A 16,517-nucleotide genomic window follows, 5' to 3' on the forward strand; every position below is an offset into this window, starting at 1 on the left:
AAACAAAAGTTCAGGTACTTCAACTTTTAGCCAGATTGCTAGCAAAGATTGTTTTGTGAGTTAATCCTCAAACACACACACACACACAACCCCAGGCAGGTTTTTGGTGCTAAGGTCTTCTTTTTTCAATGGTTACAAGCAGTGAAATACCTTGTAAGCTGCAAGATGGATATTCCCATTCTGATCCAATGAGATTTCATCTTTCATAGAAAATGATCAATTGAGATATATCAGTTATATCAATTAATATATATTTAAGTGACAATCAAATTGTTAACCCTCGCCACTATTTCCCCTTCAAGATCCAGAAGCCAAAACCAAATTGGCAGCTATTGAAAGATATATTTTAACAGTTAAATATGGCCAGCACAGGGCATTTCATCCCCTCCAACAAAGGGGAAAAAATGGTCCTGACACAATTTTATATTTACTTTATACCTGTTCAGTGGAAGCTATTTTCTGACTTACCTTTAGCAGATTAGACAGTGCTTCACTGTGCCACTTCAGCCTCCTACTCTTTTAACCAAACAGAAGAGAACCAGCCAAAATCTTACATATTAATACATTGGAGCTAGAGAAGAATGTCTGTCAGACCATCTCTGTCGATTTCAGCTCCCACGTCACCTACAAATCACTATTTATCTTTTTGTCTCCTCCAGGCAATGAGGCTTAGAAAAAGGTCAAGGTTAGAAAGGTTTAAGGATAGATCACCATACCGACTTTGAGGCCTTCCCATCTTGAGACCTGTTGTCCTTGCCCTGGAAAAGGAGCCCATCTTGGGGTTGACGGAATTGGTGTTAGTATTGTTACCGATTTTGATAGTTCTCACTTACAGAAACATGAAAATAAACCAAAGCCTGAAAGCAATCCAAGCCTTACAGTTGTCCAATAGCTCAGGGCCAGTTGGTCAGAAATTTGTCTTTTTTCCCCCCCTTCAATACATGACCACTTACTTACAGCTAACAGCCTGACCATCTGATCAGCATTTCCATTGATGTAAAATGTAAGCATTCATTCATTTTGTAGTTAGGAACTCCAACTTTAACCTTACCACCAACGTATTTTCCCAGCTTAACTCATGTTCTTATGTTAATATTTCCTTGTGAAAATATAAGCCACATGAATATATTTTCATAAGGTCAATAGAAATATAGTAAGATTTTATGTTAGGCAGAATCAACTCTAAAATAGTAAGAATGAACTTAGAAGCATCACAAAAGGTAATCAGTTCATTGATGGCACGTTGTGCGTACTGACAGCCACTGGGTCATACTCTTTAGAGCTTAAACACAGTGCTGTCTTTTAAGTAAGTAAAATTAGAGGATGAAAGGACCTCTATTAAACCCAGAAAAGGTTTTAGTTTCACTAATTCAGTTTCCATCCCCTACACTTCTTCCCTGGAAGAGAACTACCCATCAATACCCCAAAGCAGGATTATCCAGAGGCATTTTATCTTTCTCTTTAACCATCCTCTATTATAGTATACTTAGGAAATGTATCACTGTGAAATAAAAAAAGCTACATCATATTACTTTAATTTCTTTTAAGAAAAAACCTCTATAAAAGTAACCCAACTTTAAGCAGTCCTCTTTTCCCCCACACAACCTAAGCATTTATCTGTCATAGAACTGCATGATTGCAAAGCTTTATTTCTGTATACAGATGCTATTTGTTAATGATGGAAACCAAACTATTTTGTTGCTGTGTCTTTCGTGTCTAGCAGTTGAGAGAATTATTATGACTATTATATCATTGGATTTGAGGGTTGCCCTTGTCAAAATCAATTTCCTTTTATTATTGGCGTTGCTTTAATTATTAGAAAATGAACCATTCGTTACATGCACCAAAATTACAAGAATTTAAATAAGACTTTTAAAAGATGCTCCTAAATATATTCTTTTTTACGAAACTAACTCTGTGCATTCATATAACAACAGTCTGGTATAATGTAGAAAATGGAAGCACATATTTTGGATAGAAAAATGCCGATTTACATACAATGTGAAAATTACTAGCCCTGTGCAACAATTATAGATTTAAATAATGATCATAATACTTAATAAATATAAACTGTTCCCATAATATTTTGGCTCCAAAATGCAACAGCTCATTTCCTCAACTGCTATCAGTAGGTCAGATGCTTTGATTTTTTTTTGTTTTTGTTTTTCCAAGTTATATGCTCTACTGCTTGTTTGTGTTTAGAAGTGTGCATTATGCAATTCATTTTATGCTATTTCCACGTTGTTTATTTTTTGTTCTTTTAATAAAATGTGTAAATTTCCTGGTTTTGTCTTTTTTTATGAATCCATATTCACACATTAGGAGTTCACTTAAAAGCTATTTGTCTTCTAGCATATTAATCTTAATATTTAGTAATTCTAATATAAAATTTGGTTTGGTTTAATGCTATATTTCATACATAGAATAAATTTATTTCTAAATATATACTTTCAGTATTTTGAATTATATAGCTAATGCATCCAGTGTATTAGATATATTATTCCTATAATATTGAGGTCACTACCACAAGAAAGACACACTTATGTTTTAGCAAAAGAATGCTAAACATTTTGAGATAATGCTCACTGGTTTCTACTGCACTTCAGAAATTCTGAGGCATATTCTAAGATACATTATTATTAAGAGTTTGTATTTTCCTGTTATTGATTTCTATCCTTTATCTTGAGTGTAACGTATGAAACCAGTGTCATTCATTTTATTCTTTTCAAGATGGGCATCACTGGTTTCACAACACCAGGATGCATGACTTTCCTTTTAAATGTTTTCTCTCACTTCAAATTGGTTTTCTCCAACCAATGGCACAGGAATGAAAGGATAATCAATTCTGTTCTGTAAGGAAAGTAAAATGTAACTTGGTAACACTTTATTTAGTCAGATTTCTAAATACTTAAAACACTAATCAGGAACTTCTTCACTGTCCAGTAGTTGGCTTATAGAAAACTGAGATGAAGAGACTTTGGATAAGAGGTTGTGACAGAGTGGAAAAGATCCTGATGCTGGGAAAGATTGAAGGCAAAAGGAGAAGGGGGTGGCAGAGGATGAGATGGTCAGATAGCATCACTGACTCAGTGGATGTGAACTTAAGCAAACTGTGGGAGAGAGTGGAGAACAGGGAAGCCTATGCTGTAGTCCATGGGGTCACAAAGAGTCAGACACAACTGAGCAACTGAACAACAAAGTATTATCCACATATCTAGGACAATGAAAAGGGCCAGAAAGGAGGTTGAGTTCTTGTCCAGTATCAGCTGAGTCATACAGAGCTACTAGCTTCCTGGCCCCTTGTGCCCTGCTAGACTATTTCTAAGTGTGGTTCCCACTGTGGCATTTCTTGATAAGCTGACTTTGAGCCCTTTGATGTGTTTGATATGTTTCTGTGACTCTGATAATTCTACACTAAAACCAGTTCAGTATATAGACATTTACAAGAGGTCTTTGGCCTCTAAGTGATTCAGCTAATGTCTCTCTCTTTGAAGCTGCTGAATGATAACAGCAAGAATTCAGGGCAGGCATTCTCAACCATCATCAAAATGGAGTTTCTACTGGGCAGAGGGAACCCAGGGGCAAAACCAGGTGTTAACCGAGTTTACCTTGGCATTTGTCAACCATTTCCCCAACATCCTGTTAAGTCCCTCCTATTCTCATCCCCTGGCCTTCCAGAAGCCCCAAGACAGCAACTTATCAGGCCTGCTTCCCCAGAAAGATAGTGGGTTTTTTCCCATTAGAACTTTCCTGTTGGTTATCTCAGGCTATGGAGAGCAGCTCATCTCTGAGATCTAAGAGACAAATCACACTAAGGTGTTAGCAGCTTAATGTGCAGCCCCTCCTGGGAGTGTTTATATTTTAAAAGGCATGACTCCGCTGGTCAAGTATCAGAGGCCACATGCACAGATAAGGGAGAAACGCTTTACTGAAGCAAAACTGGGCACTTGAAACACAACGTTTAACCAGCAACCAAATTCCTATGGATGGGCGGTACAGCCATTCACTACCTCAAGAAGGCCAAAAAAGGCAGACTCCTCTAATTTTCTCACGGTCAGGAAAGTTCTGATATAATGATGAACCTAAAATACTGACTTGATACTGAATATCCCCAAATTCCACAGACCTGAATCCACCTTCATGGTCCACTTTGGTGTAAAGAGCATAACAGAGTGATGGGCCTGACAAGTGATGACATTTCTGGAGTAGCCTCACGCCTGTACTTGTTCATCTCCAACAGATGGATGCACATACTCGGCCTTTTTACTTGACACTTTCCTGTACTGAAGTGTCCGTTTAACTGAGCCCTCCCAGATTTTGCTCTCAGCGTCTGGACTCTCCCTTCAACAGGAGGACAGTAGGAGTCTGGGGAACAAAAGCCAACAGCTCCACTGATCAAAAAGATAGCCACCCTGACAAAAGGGTGAGGTTTGTGAGAGGAACAGATTTGATTTCTGTCCTGTCAAATAGATGCTCCATTCCAAAGTGCATGCTGAAACCTGTATAAGCTGGAAGTTCTGGTCAGCCCAGCACTTTTCTGTTTTTCATATTAACAGTGCAGTGCAGAGGTAGGCAGGACACCTGGGCAAAACAAATGCAAGAAAAATCAAAGATTTTCCTGACGAAAGAGGGAGGTAACACCCTATAAGTGATTTAGCACACTGCCCAGCATGTATGTCTGAGTGCAAAGAGAAAATTTGGTGAAAAATCATAGAATAACCGGATGCATAGCAGTGAGCAGTTGTAACAGCACCTGGTAAAGCAGATAGCCTGTTCATGAGCTGGACCCGAGAATGCAGAAGGAACCTGAGGTGTCTCTGTATTCAGCATGCTTCTAGAGACATTATGGCTACAGGAAATGATGGTCAACCCATGGAGGATCAAGAAGAGGGTGGGGATTGAGTCTTTGCCTTTAGCCTTCGTGACCTGAAGAGGTGAATAATTCCTTGGGGAAATTGGTAGTTAAGGAAGAATCAGATGTGTATTAATTATATATATATAGTAAGTGGTTACTGCTTTGCCTTTGTTAACTGTTTAATAAATGTATATGTAGTTCATTCACAGTGTTTTGACTCTTCTCAATTTCTGTTTACAAAGTCCCAGGTGAAAGAAATCCATTTAATGGGTTGTTTTAATAGGAAGGCCTGAACTCACACGAATCCAAGGAATCAATGGTCACAATCAGGGGCTTCCCAGTAGGGGTTGCCAATAAATGAGGCATCTGAGCTAACCAGCACACCTCAGTTTGGCTGGTTTACAGGACCTCCCTGAATCTCAAGCAAGTGTTTATCATAAACTGAACACCAGCCAATGGTAGAGATCCCTGCAATATAAGCAAGTCCCTTCTTCCGATGGAAATCACCAGAGATAGTCCAGAATCTGAAGATACTGGGGACCTCAAGAGCCACTGGGTGGAGGCTGTGGGGCCAGAGGAGCTCCCAAACCAGAGAGGAAAAACAGCCAAGGAGTGTCAGACATGCAGCTACATTCACTATTGTCCACTACTCTCCATATCCTGGAGAAACGTCACTGTGATAAAACTTAAAATACACAAATGCGGATATTGGTAGGGGGTTTAGGGAAAGGTCAGTCCAAGAATACTCTTTAAGTGATACACACTAAGATTGTGTCCACATGCAGTGATATGTCACTAGATGCTTCTCCCTTCCAACCCACCACATACACTACTGCCAGAGTCATTTTTCTAAGGTAGAACATTACTTCATTTCCCGGATTAGTTCTTCCATAGTTCCTTCCTGCCTGTAGAATAACACCGATCTGCTCACATAGCACGCTTGTGCTCTGGCCTTAGGCTCACCCTCTCACTTCCTGGCTCACCCACCTTCTGTAACCTGTACACTCCAGACAAGCCAAACCCCTGGTGAAAAGTGAAAGTGAAGTCGCTTGGTTGTGTCCGACTCTTTGCGACCCCATGGCACCCACCAGGCTCCTCCATCCGTAGGATGTTCCAGGCAAGAATACTGGAGTGAGTTGCCATTTCCTTCTCCAGGGGATTCTCCCAACCCAGGGATCAAACCCAGGTCTCCCAGATTGCAGGCAGACTTACCAGCTGAGCCACCAGGGAATCCCCAGACCCCTGGTGGGGAAATTGAAAGAAATGAGATCTTCCAACCCCTACATCCTCTCCACCAAAATAGTCATGAAGGAAGACATGTTTATTATTGAGTAAACATTAAATCTGAATGGGATGAGCATCAGAGGCAACCCACTATGTGACTGCAGAGACAGAAAGGAATCTTGCCCCTCTTTTGTGGTCAAACAGATAGAACCCATTCCATACGTGTTTTCAGGATACACCATAACTAGTCCTCAATTAAGAGCACTTGTGGTCATTCAGACTCCGTCTTAGCTTTCTCATCTACTGGGGAGACCACCTATGTTGACTGTATCAGTTGGAGAAACAAATTTAACATATCTTTACCACAGCAGATAGTTTTGCAAATTGGAGCAAGGTGCCCAGAGAAGTTAGACTCCTAAACTCCTAGAGCAGAGATGGGGCTCTACTTCCCTTGATGTTTGCATTTCAAAGAGATCGTTCCCAGGTCCTCCAGGTAACATTCCAGAGCTGTGAGACCTTAGAGAGGCTTCTTTAGCCACTTGAAAGATTTGCATTCATTTGAAAGGGACAGGGAATGAAATTTGGAAAGAATTGGGAGAAGTGGGGAGAAAGTCTGCTCCCTTATTCTCAACCAGGAGAATTAAGGGTCTCATTTTTAATCTGCATTTGCCTTACACCACTCACTGTTTCACACAGGCACCCCATTGGTTCCCATATCTTTGTGCTATTTTTCTATTTGAAACACCTTCCCCTCTTCTTCTTCCTCTTCTTAGGACTCATTATTCAAGGTATATATTAACTATCGCCTCTTCGTTGAGGACTTCTTTAGCCTTGCTAGATACCGAGATGCTACTACAGATGGTCCCTGACTTACAGTTTTTTGATTTTGCAATGCCAGTCAGCTGGGTGATCACAAGGGTAAATATCCAAAACACAACCATTCTGTTTTTCAGCTTTAGCACAGGATTCAAGAAATTACATGAGACAGTTCACACTTTATTGTAAAATAAGTTTTGTGTTAGATAAATGGGCCCAACTGCTGGCTAATACAACTGTTCTGAATATATTTACCAATCTCAGTTCCTTTCAGTTCAGTTCAGTCGCTCAGTCATGACAGACTCTGCAACCCTACGGACTGCCGCATGCCAGGCCTCCCTGTCCATCACCAACTCCTGAATTTACTCAGACTCATGTCCATTGAGTCAGTGATGCCATCCAACCATCTCATCCTTTGTCGTCCCCTTCTCTTCCCACCTTCAATCTTGCCCAGCATCAGGGTCTTTTCCAATGAGTCAGCTCTTCGAATCAGGTGGCCAAATTATTGAAGCTTCAGCTTCAGCACCAGTCCTTCCAATGAATATTCAGGACTGATTTCCTTTAGGATTGACTGGTTGGATCTCCTTGCAGTCCAAGAGACTCTCAAGAGTCCTCCAACACCACAGTTCAAAAGCATCAATTCTTCCCACTCAGCTTTCTTTATAGTCCAACTCTCACATCCATACATGACTACTGGAAAAACATAGCTTTGACGAGGTGGACCTTTGTTGGCAAAGTAATGTCTCTGCTTTTTAATATGCTGTCTAGGTTGGTCATGACTTTTCTTCCAGGGAGCAAGTACCTTTTAATTTCATGGCTGCACTCACCATCTGCAGTGATTTTGGAGCCCCAAAAAATAAAGTCTGTCACTGTTTCCACTGTTTCCCCATCTATTTGCCATGAAGTGATGGGACCAGATGCCATGATCTTAGTTTTCTGAATGTTGAGCTTTAAGCCAACTTTTTCACTCTCCTCTTTCACTTTCATCAAGAGGCTCTTTAGAAGAAGAAGTTCTTCTTCGCTTTCTGCCATAAGGATGGTGTCATCTGCATATCTGAGGTTATTGATATTTCTCCCAGCGATCTTGATTCCAGCTTGTGCTTCCTCCAGCCCAGCATTTCTCATGATATATTCTGCATATAAGTTAAATAAGCAGGGTGACAATATACAGCCTTGACGTACTCCTTTTCCTATTTGGAACCAGACTGTTGTTCCATGTCCAGTTCTAACCGTTGCTTCTTGACCTACATACAGACTTGTCAAGAGGCAAGTCAGGTGGTCTGGTATTCCCATCTCTTTCAGAATTTTCCACAGTTTGTTGTGATCCACACAGTCGAAGGATTCAGCATAGTCAATAAAGCAGAAGTAGATGTTTTTCTGGAACTCTCTTACTTTTTTGATGATCCAGTGAATGTTGGCAATTTGATCTCTAGTTCCTCTGCCTTTTCTAAATCCAGCTTGAACATCTGGAAGTTCATGGTTCACGTACTATTGAAGCCAGGCTTGGAGAATTTTGAGCATTACTTAACTAGCATGTGAAAGAGTGAAAGTGAAGTCACTCAGTCATGTCCAGCTCTTTGCAACCCCATGGACTGTAGCCCACCAGGCTCCTCTGTCCATGGGATTTTCCAGGCAAGAATACTGGATTGGGTAGCCATTTCCTTCTCCAGGAGATTTTCGTGACCCAGGGATCTAACCCGGGTCTCCCGCATTGTAGGCAGATGCTTTACCATCTGAGCCACCAGGGAAGTCCGCTAGAGTGTGAGATGAGTGCAACAGTGCAGTAGTTTGAACATTCTTTGGCATTGCCTTTCTTTGGGATTGGAATGAAAACTGACCTTTTCCAGTCCTGTGGCCACTGCTGAGTTTTCCAAATTTACTGGCATATTGACTGCAGCACTTTCACAGCATCATCTTCTAGGATTTGAAATAGCTCAACTGGAATTCCATCACCTCCACTAGTTTTTTTTTTTTTTTTTTTTTTTTTTTTTTTTTTTTTTTTTGCCAACCCAGACAGCATATTAAAAAGTAGAGACATTACTTTGCCAACAAAGGTCCATCTAATCAAAGCTATGGTTTTTCCAGTAGTCATGTATGGATGTGAGAGTTGGACTATAAAGAAGGCTGAGCGCTGGAGAATTGATGCTTTTGAACTGTGGTGTTGGAGAAGACTCTTGGGAATCCCTTGGACTGCAAGGAGATCCAACCAGTCCATCCTACAGGAAATCAGTCCTGAATATTCATTGGAAGGACTGATGCTAAAGCTGAAACTCCAATACTTTGGCCACCTGATGCGAAGAACTGACTCACTTGAAAAGGCCCTGATGCTGGGAAAGACTGAAGGCAGGAGGAGAAGAGGATGACAGGATGAGATGGTGTGATGACATCACTGACTCAATGGACATGAGTTTGAGTGAGTTCTGGGAATTGGTGATGGGCAGGGAAGCCTGGTGTGCTGCAGTCCATGAGGTTGCAAAGAATCGGACGTGACTGAGTGACTGAACTGAACTGAGGCTAAGCTTCAATGTTCTGTGGGTTTGATGTTTTAAATGCATTTTCAACTTCCAATGGGTTTATGGGGATGTAATTCCATTGTAAAAGACGGAAGATCTGTGTTTAGTTTTTATCAGATAATCTCAAAGTTCAGGAACCACTTCCCCAACAGGACTTCTAACATTCCTCCCACATTAAATGGAGCTTCTCAAGGGCAATAACTAGGTAGGTCTAGTTGATCTTGTTATCCTTTATAATGTCTTGTACAGTAGTCATACAGTAAACGCACAATAGATTTTTGGAAAAATAGAAAACTAAGAAATCAGGCATTTTATTGTAAAGAAGAAAACCTCATTCAAACAAAAGGGATTTGTGCAATGATGCAGGGAAATTTCACAAACTCCAACTGCAGGAAGAACAACTGGGACTTATGGAGCTGGGAAGTTATTAGGTAGCTTGTTTTTCCTCTGTTTGTTTCTTTGCCTGCCTGCCTGTCTCTCTTCAGCCTCCTGCTTCTCTCTGCAAACCAGCTTTCTCTGCTTACTTATCAGCACTTGGGTGCTTGATCAGGGTTACTCCCAGAATGGCAGTCTTATCCTTAGAGTCTCTATCAATGATAGCCTGTACCGGAAAGAAAATTTGTTAAACATATATTATTGAGACCCATTCAACAGGCTCTGATTCAGTAGCCAGGGGAAGAGGTATGAGATTTTATATTTCTAACAAGTTCTCAAATGATTCTGATTATCTGGGGATGCAATTTGAGAATGATGGATCTATCTGATCTTTAAGTTCGATTCCCCATGAAACAAAGTCATGGGGTCCCAATGCATGATTCTCATGAGAGATCATTTCAGTAGTGGGCCAAATGTTTATCCCTATAACATTCAGCTGTGGACAAAGTTTGAAGTCACATGGTATATAGAAAAGGTTGTCTTTGTTGAGGCTGTGGACTGGGAAGCTTTCCAACACAGGTGGATCTCTGGTCGAGACATTTCCATAAAAATTTCCACACTGAACTGGATTCTTGGTCTATGCAGTTCCTTTCTCCATAGCCAATAGAGCCTGTAAGAACATAAGGACCATCTATTGGGCATATCCAGCCCATCAAAGTAAATCAAAGTAAATCAAATCTTTATATCCAGCCCTAAATCATGATCTTCCCTCTTAAATATGTTGCTTCTCCATCCAGTGGTCCAAGCAGGAAACCTGGGAATCACTTTTGACTCCTCCTCCCCATCCTTTATCATCTATCAAGTTCCATCAGTTCTATCTCCTAGTTATATTCTCTATCCCTTCTATACCTGGCTGACACTCTGCCTCTGGTGCTGTTTTCCTCCAACCTGTTCTTCACATGACCATGATCTATCTAAAACACTTTCCCAGCTGTCTCTTAGCTCTCTAGACAGCTGTGTTGGACCTGGGGCAATTAAAGTCTGGGCCTGTCATCTCCAGCAGCATGCAGCTGCAAGTATACCTACCTCAGAATGCCATACAAAACTCATCATGCTCTGTATACCATGATACAATATGAAAAAGGATTGGGAAGATTTGATCTAACACACAAGTTTCACTATGTAACTCCTCTGCTTAAAATTCTTGAATGACTCCCCAGAGCTCTCAGGATAAGTCATAAATATACCTTATAACAGCTTATAATATCTGACATGATCCAATTCCTGCCTACCTCTCCAGCCTCATCTCTTGTCCCTGCCTTCATTGGACTTCCCATTCCTTCAGCAGGGAAATGCTTGGACTTTGCAACACATGCCCTGCTGTTCTATGTCTGCAAACCATTGCTCATCATTTCCTTTCTGCCTGGAATATGAACCCCTTTCCCTTTTTTGCCTGGCTAGCATCCTTTGAGATTCTAAGTACCATACCACCCAGGAAAACTTCCATGTCTGTGTCCCACCTCCACTAGTATACCCCTCTTTGAAACTCTAATAATACCTTGAGCATATAATTATCACTGGGTTCACCACACTGCATTAGAATATTGTCTGCTTCTCCCACTAGTTTGTGACTTTCTTGAGGACAGGGTCTGTGTCTTAGCCATTACTATATTTCCAGCATTTAACATAGTGATTTAAAAAGTAGAATCATACAGCTCAACAACAAAAAACCAAATAATTCAAAAATGGACAAAGGAAGGACTTGAACATGTACTTCTCCAAAGAAGGTAAAGAAATGGCCAATAAACACATGAATAGATGCTCAACAGCATCTTAGTTTAGGTCAGTCGTGTCCAACTCTTTGTCCAACTCTTTGCGACCCCATGCCAGGCCTCCCTGTCCATCACCAACTCCAGGAGTTTACCCAAACTCATGTTCATTGAGTCGGTGATGCCATCTAAATATCTCATCCTCTGTCATTCCCTTCTCCTCCTGCCCTCAATCTATCCCAACATCAAGGTCTTTTCAAATGAGTCAGCTCTTCACACCAGGTGGCCAAAACATTGGAGTTTCAGCTTCAACATCAGTCCTGCCAATGAACACCCAGGACTGATTTCCTTTAGGATGGACTGGTTGGATCTCCTTGCAGTTCAAGGGACTCTTAAGAGTCTTCTCCAACATCACAGTTCAAATACATCAATTCTTCTGTGCTCAGCTTTCTTTATAGTCCAACTCTCACATCCACACATGACTACTGGAAAAACCATAGCTTTGACTAGATGGACCTTTGTTGACAAAGTAATGTCTCTGCTTTTTAATATGCTGTCTAGGTTGGTCATAACTTTCCTTCCAAGGAGTAAGCGTCTTTTAATTTCTTGGCTTCAATCACCATCTGCAGTGATTTTGAAGCCCCAGAAAATAAAGTCAGCCACTGTTTCCACTGTTTCTCCATCTATTTGCCATGAAGTGCTGGGACTGGGTGCCATCATCTTAGGGAAATGCAAATCAAAACTACAATGAGATACCACTTCACATTCACTAAGATGGCTATAATTTTTAAAATGGAGAATAACTAGTGTTGTTAAGGATGTAGAGAAATTGGAACCCTTCTGCATTGCTTGTAGCCATGTAAAATATAGCCTTTTTGGAAAACAGTTTGGCAGTTTCTCAAAAATTAAAACATAGAATTACCATATGAATCAGCAATTCCACACCTGGGTATATGCTCCAAAGAATTGAAAACATGGTTTCAGATACTTGCACACCAGTGTTCCTAGCAGCATTATTCATAATAGCTATAAGGTAAAAACAATCCAATTATTCATCAACAAATGAATGGATAAATAAGATGGGATACACATGTGCAATGGAATACACCCCACCATTAAAAGGAATAAAATTCTGACACATGCTACAACATGGATGAACCTTGAGGACATTATGCTAAGTGAAATAAGCCAGACACAAAAGGCAAATGTTGGATGATCCCTCTTGTATCAGGTCTTCAGTTCAGTTCAGTTGCTCAGTTGTGTCTGACTCTTTGTGACCCCATGGACTGCAGCACACCAGGCCTCCCTGTCCATCACCAACTCCCGTGTTTACTCAAACTCATGTCCGTTGAGTCAGTGATGCCATCCAACCATCTCATCCTCTGTTGTCCCCTTCTCCTCCCACCTTCAATCTTTCCCAGCATCAGGGTCTTTACAAATGAGTCAGTTCTTCACATCAGGTGGCCAAAGTACTGGAGTTTCAGCTTCAGCATCAGTCCTTCCAATGAATATTCAGGACTGATTTCCTCTAGGATGGACTGATTTGATCTCCTTGCTGTCCAAGGGACTCTCAAGAGTCTTCTCCAAAAAAAGAAGAGTCTTCTCCAACACCACAGTTCAAAAGCCTCAATTCTTCGGCCTTAGAATAGGCAAGTACATAGAGACAAAAAGTAAAACAGTGTTATCATGGATGAATGGATAAACAAAATGTGATATATCCATACAACAAAATATAATTCAACCTTAGCAGGGAAGGAAATACTGACACATGCTACAACATGGATGAATTTTGAAGCCACTATAAGTAAAATAAGGCAGTCACAAAAGGACAAAGACTACGATTCTACTTATATGAGGTACCTAGGTTAGGAAATCATAAAAATAGCAAGTAGAATGTGTGTGTGTGTGTATATATATGTGTGTGTGTGTATATGTGTGTGTGTATGTGCATATGTGTGTATATACGTGTGTATATATGTGTATATACATATATATATATAGGCGCTTCCCTGGTGGCTTAGACGGTAAAGAATCTGCCTGCAATGCAGGAGACCTGGGTTCAATCCCTGAGTTGGGAAGTTCCCCTGGAGAAGGAAATGGCTACCCACTCCAATATATATATACATGGTGATATACATATACATACATACACACACATACCATGTTTGTATGTGTGTGTGTGTTTAAGTATGTATGTATATATGGCTTCCCGGGTGGTTCAGTGGTAAAGAATCTGCCTTCCAATGCAGGAGACATGTCTTATCCATTACTATATCTCCTTCATTGTACCACCAAGTCATCTCTTTCTGGGGTTCTGCCATATTCCCTGGAGCACTGAAAGGGTATACAGGGTGGGCAACAAAATAGCAATTGCTTTCTAATTGAATGCCCTTCCTTCTATTTGGTCTTTTAGGTCTCCCACGGAGTTTCCCAAACTTCTCTCCCATTTAGCCTTCTGTATTTTCCAACTCCAAGCCTTCACCTCTATTCCGTCTCCCTTTAGGACTATCCAGAATAGTTCTTTGCACAAGGCAATGCTTAAAAACAAGCTGCATCAACAAACAGGGTGGGAATTGGCTTCTCACATGTAGCTTAAAAGCAGACCAGATAAGGAGGAATAAATGTAAAAGGGAAAAATATCAATAGATCTGAGAAAAAACCAAAGCTACTATCAGTAAACTATTCTTAGCATAAGTATAATGTGGGCAGTGGGGGGCATTATAGGATATAGGTATCTATTTGTCAGAATTCTTCTGGTTATAAGTGACAGAATTAAAATAAACTGGTTTAAGGAAGAATTAGGTTGTACTAGGTCAAATTGTTGAAAGGTCCATGCATGGTTTCATTTCAGGCACAGCTATTTGCTGGAACTTAAGCACTGTGTTTATCACTGAAAGGTCCACATTTGCACCTCACTAGATTATCAGTCCAGAAGAAGACAGTCCATTGTTCCCAATAGTTCCACTGTAATTCCAAGGGCTGGTTCACTGGCCTAATTCACCTCCTCTTTGAACCAGGGAATGGGACATCTCTGCACAAACCTATGGACTGAGAAAGAGAGAGCTGGTTCCTTAAAGGAAAACCAGAACAATTGGGAATATATATTGAGCAGACAAAAATAACATATGAACTTCATAGCCTACATCATTCACAAAACATGTTCACCTAATACAATGCCACTATTCCACATACAAATGAAAATGTACTCATGGCTTCTAAACAGAGAGTCAATCTAAATTCATGTATCCCAATGATCAGAGCACCCAATGTTAAGTCCAAGATCTTTGAACTCCCAACTTAATAATATTTTCTGGTGGTGAACAAGTGCCTCCTTGCAACCCTTCTTCCTTCAAGTGATGACTATGGCCTCATATAAGAGTTCCTGATAACTAATAAATCAATAATGAAAATACTAAGTGAAGTGAAAGCCGCTCAGTTGTGTTCGACTCTTTGCAACCCCATGGACTATACAGTCCATGGGATTCTCCAGGCCAGAATACTGGATTGGGTAGCCTTTCCCTTCTCCAGGATATCTTCCAACCCAGGGATCAAACCCAGATCTCCCACACTGTAGGTGAATTCTTTACCAGCTGAGTCACAAGGGAAGCCCAATAATACTGGAGTGGGTAGCCTATCCCTTCTTCAGGGGATTTTCCTAACCCAGGAATTGAACTAGGGTCTCCTGCATTGCAGGCGGATTCTTTACCAACTGAACTATCAGGGAAGCCCCCAAAATACTAAAGATGAATATAAAAGATGTCTCTGAATATAACCTGGTACCAGCCAGAAGAATTCTCGATTAGGAAGCCAGAGCTTTTGCCTGAAGATATGAAGATAGGACAAGATATGGCCAACACATTTCAAAGCTTTTCTGGGGCATGAGTATGATCTACCCTAATGGGCTCCTCAGAGCTATTATATGCAGGACTTGAGTAACTAAGCAAGAAAAAGAAGCTGTGGTCATATTATATACATATTTTAATATATTACATTTATATTATTAAATTAATATTTCTATCATTAACGGTGGATGAGATGGTTGGATGCCATCACTGACTCAATGGACATGAGTTTGAGTAAGCTCCGGGAGTTGGTGAGGGACAGGGAAGCCTGACTTGCTACAGTCCATGGGGTCGCAGAGTCGGACACAACTGAGCGACTGAACTGAACTGAATATCATTAATATATTATATGATATATATATTATATATAACTATATATACTATATTTTAATATTCTTTCTTATCATTACCCAATGATAACAGTAACATGTTAGATCTAGAATCAGAATCAAAGACAGGACAAGATCAGAGAAGACAGATATAGTGAATGTTAACCTCATGAATCTGAGCCTAAGGAAAAAATGTGCTATGTTTATTAGACAAAGAATCCAGGCAAAAAAAGTAATCACAAGTGATTAACCCATGATTCTATCCCTTTGTGTTCTTTAAGATAGGAATTATAGAGATTTTAAAGTATATGTAGTGATTTTTTTCAACATCCTGCTTAGAATCTTTATTAAGATCATATCATAAAGCTCTTCAGATGAGTAGAAGATTTTTCAAGACATGCATCAGTGAAACTCCTCCTACATGTGATTATATGTAAATTATCTATGTCCTTTTATGTGCATAGACTTTAATGGCTGTCAAGGTGAATCAGTCTGCAAACACCTGGGCTGGATAATCAGCCCTGCCTCTTTCTATTCTTCATATTTACCACCACGCTAACTCTTCTTTTGATACTTTCATCCCTGTTAGATTCCCCCCAACTTTTCACATCCTTCTTTAAAAATGTGAATCATATGTTCCCTTCAGGACTTATTTTATAGCCTGATGATAGCCATGGCATGATACATTTGGAGATACCCTTAGAGCTCTCCAAAGCTCCCTTACTTGTTTCATAAATGAGAAAGCTAAATCCTAGAGAAGAGATGTGATCTACCTGCTGGTCTGGAGACCTAGG

The sequence above is a fragment of the Muntiacus reevesi genome, chromosome X, assembly GCF_963930625.1.
Source record: "Muntiacus reevesi chromosome X, mMunRee1.1, whole genome shotgun sequence".
Lineage (NCBI taxonomy): Eukaryota > Metazoa > Chordata > Mammalia > Artiodactyla > Cervidae > Muntiacus > Muntiacus reevesi.